At 39.1% G+C, this 8,147-nt stretch overlaps 1 pseudogene; it reads right to left on the reverse strand.

The window, feature by feature from the left end:
- Positions 1-3,381: 3,381 nt before the first annotated feature.
- Positions 3,382-4,344, reverse strand: LOC104982447 (annotated as a pseudogene).
- Between the last annotated feature and the right edge of the window lie 3,803 nt (positions 4,345-8,147).

Below are 8,147 nucleotides of genomic sequence, written 5' to 3' on the forward strand. Positions count from 1 at the left end.
GATGTCTGACTGTTTGTGATCTCCTGGTGTGCGACCTGCCAGGCTCCTCTCTCCATGGAATTCTCCAGACAAGAATACTTCAGTGGGTTGCCATTCCCTTCTCCAGGGGATCTTCCCAACCCAGTAGGTCTTTGTTGGTTATCCATTTTATATATAGCAGTGTGTACATGTCCATCCCAAACTCCCTACCCCTTCCCTATATTGGAAATATAAATCATTTTGTGTGTGTGTGGAGGGGGAATTTTGGATTGGATTAGGTAATCTTTTCATTATTTCAATCCTTCATGCCAGCCAGAATGAGACAAATTTATCTCTGACCTCTGAAGTTATCTATTGTAAAATATGCGACCTGCTTTCTGGGTTTATTCTGAGATGAGAAGTGGACTGGAGAGTCATCAAAGGCAGGCTGGAAGCTACAAGCAAGAGATGGAAACTCATGGGGATGGAATAAAGCCTGTGTTCACCTGTGTTGCTTCTGACCTCAGTGATGAGGGATCCTGAAAAACCCAGAGCCCTTTCTCATGGAGATAAATGCTCACACTTGGCCCAAGAGGTGGAGAGATTCAAAGAGGTTCTCTGGGAATGTAGAACAGTTGTAGGTCCATCTGCAGCTTCGTGTAAGTGTGTGCTAAGTTGCTTCAGCCATGTACAACTATTTGTGACCCCATGGACTGTAGGCTGCCAGGCTCCTCAGTCCATGGAGTTTCCCAGGTAAGAACACTGGAGTGGGTTGCCGTCCCTTCCTCTGGGGGAAATCTTCCTGACCCAGGGATCAAACCTATGTCTCTTCTGTCTCCTGCATTGGCAAGCAGGTTCTTTACCACTAGCACCCCCTGGAAAGCCCCGGCAGCTTCATTCTAGTGAGCAAATCGTCAGTTCTTCAGCAGTGTGTGTGTGTCCACAAATGACAGCTGATTTCTCCAAGTACACTAAGAATTTTCCTTACAATCTGTGTTAGTTCCCTATGGCTTCTGTTACACATTACCACAATGTGGGTGCCTTATAGGGCTTCCCCTGTGGCTTAGTGGTGAACAATCTGCCTGCCATGCAGGAGACTCTGGTTCAATTCTTGGATTAGGAAGATGCCCTGGAGGAGGGCATGGCAACCCACTCCAGTATTCTTGCCTGGCGAATTTCATGGACAGAGGAGCCTGGTGGGCTACAGTCCTTGGGGTTGCAAAGAATTGGACATGCCTGAAGCAACTGAATACATACACACAGGTTCCTTATAGGAAAAGAAATTATTTTCTTACAGTTCTGGAGACCAAAAACCCCAAATCAAGATATCAGCAGGGACAGAGGAGCCTGATGGGCTATGGTCCATAGGGTTGCAAAGAGGGTTGGATGTGACTGAATCAACTTAGCATGCATGCACCCCAACCTTTTTGGAACAATTGTGGAACACAATTTTCCCTACACCTGGGATTTCAGGATGTTTCAAACACATTATTTTTGTTGAGTTTGTTGAGCAGGAGGTGGAACTCAGGTGGCAATGCAAGCAGTTGGGAGCAGCTATAAATACAGATGAAACTTCACTTGCTGGCCTGCTGCTCACCTCCTGCTGGGTGGCTCAGTTCCTAACAGGCCATGGGCTGGTACTGGTGCATGTCCTGGGCTTGCAGACCCCTCCTGTAGAAGAGAATCCATTCTTGCCTCTAACAGCTTCTGGTGGTTCCAAGAGCTCCTTGTCTTATGGCCACGTCACTCTAATTTCTGCCTTTATGTCTGGGACTTTCTCTTGTTTGTTTCATCTCCTCTCCTATATCTTTTTTTTTTTTTTGATAAAAATTTTTTTAATTTTATTTTTAATATAAATTTATTTATTTTAATTGTAGGTTGATTACAATATTGTATTGGTTTTGCTATACATCAACATGAATTTGCCATTGGTGTACACGTGTTCCCCATCCTGAACCCCCCTCCCACCTCTCTCCCTGTACCATCCCTCTGGGTCATCCCAGTGCATGGATAAAACATTTTTAAAGTTTATTTTTATTTATTTAGCTGTGTCAGGTTTTAGTTGTGGCTTGTGGGGTCTTCCTTGTGGCACGGGGTCTCTCTAGCTGTGGCACACAGACTCAGTAGTTGTGGCTCAGGCCTTCATTGCTCCAAGGTTTGTGGAATCTTAGTTCTCCAGCCAGGGATCAAACCCAAGTCCCCTGCATTGCAAGGTGGATTTTTAACTACTGGACCAGTAGGAAGTCCCTCTCTTGTGTCTTTTAAGGACAACTGTCATTGGATTTAGGGCACACCCAAGCAATCCATAATTATCTCATTTTAAAACCCTTAATTAAATTGGCAAAGATGCTTTTTCCACAAAGGTCACATTTACAAGTTCCAGGTAGGCATATCTTTTGTGGTGTTGCCAATCAAGTTACTATATGGTTCAGGAAATGTAACTCAGTCTAGTTAAGACAAAGATTTTACTGGTCCCAGGAAATAGAACCATGAGTCAGGCAAGAGGAAAAAACCATGAAAGGTGTGTTTATCAAGCTGATTACCACCATTATCAACTGGGACTTCTGCTGGGGAAAGATGGGGACCAGTAAAATATGTGTGCTTCAGACTTATTTCACTCAATGGGCAAGTGATTTATACACCAGTTCCTGTTGGTCGTTGGTTAAGGAGTGATTCCTGGGACATTAATTCTCTAAACATGGGCAGAGCAGACTAGAGAAATTTCTTAGGTAATGTATGCAGATATGAAAGTTTGAAGCCAGACAGAATACACTAAAGTGGTCAGTGATGAAGGGCTATCTTCTATATTATACTTCTCCATTCCACCTTCCTGGGACGCAGTTGCAATTGCTGGAAGGGCAGAAGCCATTTTGTGACCATGAGGGTAGAAGCCCACTGGTCAAACTAGAGATAGAGCAGAAAAGCAGAAGGATCCTGAGTACTTGATGGCTAGCTTTGAACTGTTCAGCTCCAGAATTCACGTATCAGGAATGAAATAAATATCATTAAGTTTGATGTGACTGAAAGTTATTCAGAAAAAAGACACTTCTTCCAGTTCACTTAATTCACACAACCTCAGAAAACATCTCTGTAAATGAATTTGCAGGGCAACATTTCCATAATAGGTATACATCCCATCACTTTGAGGATATATATTAAAAACATGACATTCAGTTTATTTTTTAAGAAATTTAAATCATCTCTAAGTGTAACAGAAAAGATCAGGTTCAATTCATATGAAGTTAAAATTCATATGGTTACAAATTGAAAAAGGGAACCAAAGATATAGTATGAAGGAAAATAGAGAGGGCTGTGAAGACCCAAGGAAGGTTTTTCTTTAAAAATTGAGTATTAGGAAAGATAAAAAAACATTAAATGAAGGAAGCCAGGATGTCTGGTCCTCAATATTATGTGCCCAGTTACTTATGAGAGTCCTCTGAAGGCCCTGTGAATGAGAGATGGTGCCCTGCTAATGAGCCGCACAAGGGCCCCCTTCATGTCTCTGTTCCTCAGACTGTAGATGAAGGGGTTCAGCATGGGGGTGACCATGGTGTACATCATTGAGGCCACCAGACTTGTCCTAGAGGATGAAGTGACTGCAGAACTGAGGTAGACCCCTAGGCCTGAGCCATAGAACAAGGAAACCACTGAGAAGTGAGACCCACAGGTGGAAAAAGCTTTGCAGTTGCTCCTGACTGATGAACTTCTCAGGATGGTGGAGAAAATATGATAGTAAGAAAAGAGGATCCCAGAGAGAGGAAAAACACCTAGGATAATAGTCACAAAATACACCACTGTGTTATTGATGAGGGTGTCAGAACAAGCGAGCTTCAGGACTTCAGGAAGATCACAAAAAGAATGTGGGATCCTCATGCTTCTGCAGAAAGACAGCCTTAAGATAGTCAAGGTCTCAGGCAGGGAGCCTGTGACACTGAGGCTCCAGGACCCCAGAGCCAGCAGCCCACAGAGCTGGGGGTTCATGATGACCATGTAGTGCAGGGGGTGACAGATGGCCACGAAGCAGTCATAGGCCATCACGGCCAGGAGTAAATTGTCCAGGCATCCAAACACAACAACAAAAAATTCCTGGCTTAGGCGGCCTGCATAGGTGATAACTTGACTCTGTTACTGGATGTTCCACAGCATCTTTGAGATGGTGGTGGAGGTGAAACCGATGTCAGCAAAGGACAGGTTGGAGAGGAAGAAGTACATGGGGGTGTGGAGGTGGGAGTCTGAGATGACGGCTAGGATGATGGCCAGGTTCCCAGTGCATGTGACCAGGTACATGGACAGAAACAGCCCGAAGAGGAGAGGCTGCAGGTCTGGGTCCTCTGTGAATCCTAGGAGGAGAAAGTTTCTGACTCCTGTTTGGTTTCCTCTTTCCATGAGTATGCTGGGCTAGCCAACAAGGAAGAAAAAAGGAACACAAAATTTACCCCAAATAAATACTCCCCAGAGAGACAGAAATGTCCTTACTCCAAACCCAGGGAGATCATGAAGTCATTCATTTTGGCTAAGGATTGACTTCGTTTGATGACAAATTGTGGTTACTGTTGATACCTACAAAAATTGTCTTTGAATTCAGCAGTTCTCAAATTGTGATTATCTCTGACCATCTCATCCCATATTATCAACTTTATTTACTATGTTATATCCCTGGAGAAGGAAATGGCAATCCACTACAGCATTCCTGCCTGGAAAACTCCATGGACAGAAGAACCTGGCAGGCTACAGTCCACGGAGTTGCAAGAGTTGGACACGACTTAGCAACTAAACCACCACCACCACCACCATGTTATATGTCAGATATCCAGAGTTTATTCATTTTGCATAATGAAAAATTTATACACTAAGAATTCCCTGTTTCCCTTGCCTTCTAGCCACTGACAATCAGCATTCTATTCCCTGCTTCTATGAGTCTGATGATTCTAGATGCCTCATGTGAGTGGAATCATATATCATTCAGTATTTGTTCTTTTCTGTATGGCTTATTTCATTTGTTATAATGTCCTCTAGATTCATCCAAAGTTTTCAAGCAGCAGGGTTTCTACATGGTATTTTAATGTGTCTTAGGTTTAATGTTATTAATAATGACATTTAGTCCTTGCCATTATATCTCTGACATTGCCTTTATATTAGGAAAGCTTTAGATTTTGTTTTTTGTATTTATAAGCTGTTATGGGCATTTTCTACATTTCCATATTAATTTCAAGATTTTCTTATTATTTATATACTTTCCCCAAATAATATTATTTTACAACATCTGTTTGTCTTTAGGTCTAATTGCTATGAAACTCGACAACACTGTTCAAATTTATGTTGAGTTGGAATTCTTACTATTCTTCTTTTCTTTCAGGGAAATAATTCTAGAGTTCTTATTTAATATATTTATCATAATTTAGGATCACTGACTCAACGGATGTGAGTCTGAGTGAACTCCGGGAGTTGGTGATGGACAGGGAGGCCTGGCGTGCTGCGATTCACGGGGTCGCAAAGAGTCGGACACGACTGAGTGACTGAACTGAACTGAACTGATATGTATTTTTATTATCTGAACTTTCATTTTTATTCTAGATATCTTAGATGGCCTTTTAGAGTTATAAATAACTATTTCACAATTGATTAATAATTTAGAAAAAATAATGTTAAATTTTATCTCATTTCCTAGTGAATTTCAAATATTAAGTGTGGAGCAAGGGACCATATAGACTATCAGAAGAAAATAAATAAAATACATAGATAATATAATTTATATACAAATATATGCAATTTTTAAAAGTAGATGTTCTCTCTGAATAAAAAGTCTTTGATAGAAATAAGTGGAAAAAAGATCAATAATTGGACCATAAATTGAAATATTATTAATGAGAAATGTGCCATGCAGAAAGTTGGAATGCAAAAGATAATGCATTTGACTAATAAAAATTAGTATCTTTAATCTATAAAGCCTTAATTATAAATCATAGAAACATTAATGTATTAGCTGGGAAAAAGGCATAAGATATTAAATATTTATAAAAAGTGTAAAAAGGGTAATAAAGGTTTGAGAATTTTTTTTACAGTATTAATCCATGAGTGTGAAAGTAAAATAAGATACACTTTTCATTGAGGTAATTAGGAAGCCATTGGGAAAAATAAAGATTCAGAATGCAAAATTTCGTCAACTGGAAAGAGAAATCGCACTTCATATACTTCTCTGAGATGATAATTGATCTGTTTTTCTGGACTGGAAAACTTAAAAATCTTCATACAGCTCTTTTATGTGTCCTTGCACTTATCCAAGGAAAATGACCTACAAGAAATATCAAAATGTGGACAAGAATCACCTTGGAGTGATAAAATGAGTCTTGATTTTTACATTCATTTTCTTCTATTACATATTTCAAAAAACTACAAATGACCATACATGTAATCTATCCTCAAGAAATAAACACATGAAGATTTGGAAGATGTTGTTAATGAAAGTTACACATGACAAACCTAAGTAGAGAATAAAATTAAGATAGAAGCAGAGTTAATGAATTAAAAAGCAACTTTGCAAGAACATATTAATTAAAACTTCATACTAAAAATCTCTAAGAAATTAATTTATTTCTGGGAAGATATACGTGTCCAAATTTGATTCAGGATGCAGGATAATAGATCAATAATTAAGGAAGGAATTAAGCAAACAACAAGACTTACTTCCAAAAATGCCTTTGTGGTACCTAAAGGCAGGAACAATAGAAGAATTCCCTTTAAATATTAAAGAAGAAAAGAAAGTTTACCATCACTATTATCAATTCCCAGGAAGTTCTAGCCAATGCAATGCAACGAGAAAAAGATACAAAAGATGTTAAGTATCAAAAAAGCAATTATTGTTTGAAGATGATAGATTGGCTGAAGATAAAAAAATTGCAATGGAAAACTTCTTTTCAAATGTATTTTTTATTGGAGGAGGACACCTCTTTGGACTGAAAATGATTTTAGTAAGGCAACTGATACCAAAAAAAGAAAGTAAAAACCAATAGTCACCTTAAACTAACATTCAGTGGCATTCAAATGTTTTGCAACTATTGCTTCTATCTAGTTTAAAAACATTTCACCACTATGGGAGCTCTCTGTACTATCTTTGTAACTTTTCTTTAAAATTTCTCTAAAAGTATTCAAAAATAAAAATTAACATAAAAAGTGGGTGCAAGAGGAAAACAAAGCCCAGAAGTTTTCATGTGTGCAGTTAAATCTCTCAGAAAATAGATCACAATCATTTCACATATTAACAAAAATGTAAGCCTCTTGGAACAGGGGCTAGAAACTTGCAAATACACAATAAATGAAAGTGATACATTTACTAAATAAGTCAAATTACTTGAGGACCTCCACGTGTCAAGTATTTGTGCTAAGTTTTATATGCTTTAGTTCATTTTATCATGATCATTGCTGTTTTGATTTAACAAATGAATATATGTGAACAGTAATACAATAATAATGATTAACATGTATAGATGCTCACAGAGTGATGGGGTAATTAAAAACTTCTTGTGCATTATCTCCTTTAGTTTAATTTTCATATTAACCTTACAAAGTGGATACTATTATTATCCTCATTTCACAGATGGGGAAACTGAGACAGAGAAACAGTCAGTAAGCTTTTTGAATCACAAAGCTGTTTGAATGGGCTTGTAAGGTACAGTGGTAAACAGTCTGCCTGCCAATGCAGCAGATGCAAGAGACCTGGGTTCAATCCCTGGCAGTTGGGAAGTTCTCCTGGAGTAAGAAATGGCAACCTGCTCCAGTATTCTTGCCTGGAAAATTCCATGGAGAGAGGAGCCTGGTGATTTACAGTCCATGCGGTCACAAAGAGTTGGACCCAACTAAGCATGCATGAACGTAGGTACGTGCTAACTAGGAAGAACCCCAGAGAACACCTGTTGTTTGAGTAAGAGAATAAATCAGTAAGATATGATAGATAAAAGGAAACAGGAGAATCTGATGGAGAATAGAGGCACTTGACTCCTAAAAAACAACTAAGATGGTTGCATAAGAAACCTGGAGAGATGTTGGGGGCTGATATAAGGTCAGTTTCTATCAGGAAGGTGAGAGATTCTCAAAAATGGGTCTCAGAGAGAAAGGAAGGAATCTGAGTGAAAGAGAGATTTTGAGAGACCTGAACTGTGCATAGTGTTTTAAGTAAATGGACTCTTACCAAC

Source organism: Bison bison, unplaced genomic scaffold (genome assembly GCF_000754665.1).
Source record: "Bison bison bison isolate TAMUID 2011002044 unplaced genomic scaffold, Bison_UMD1.0 scf7180017860125, whole genome shotgun sequence".
NCBI lineage: Eukaryota > Metazoa > Chordata > Mammalia > Artiodactyla > Bovidae > Bison > Bison bison.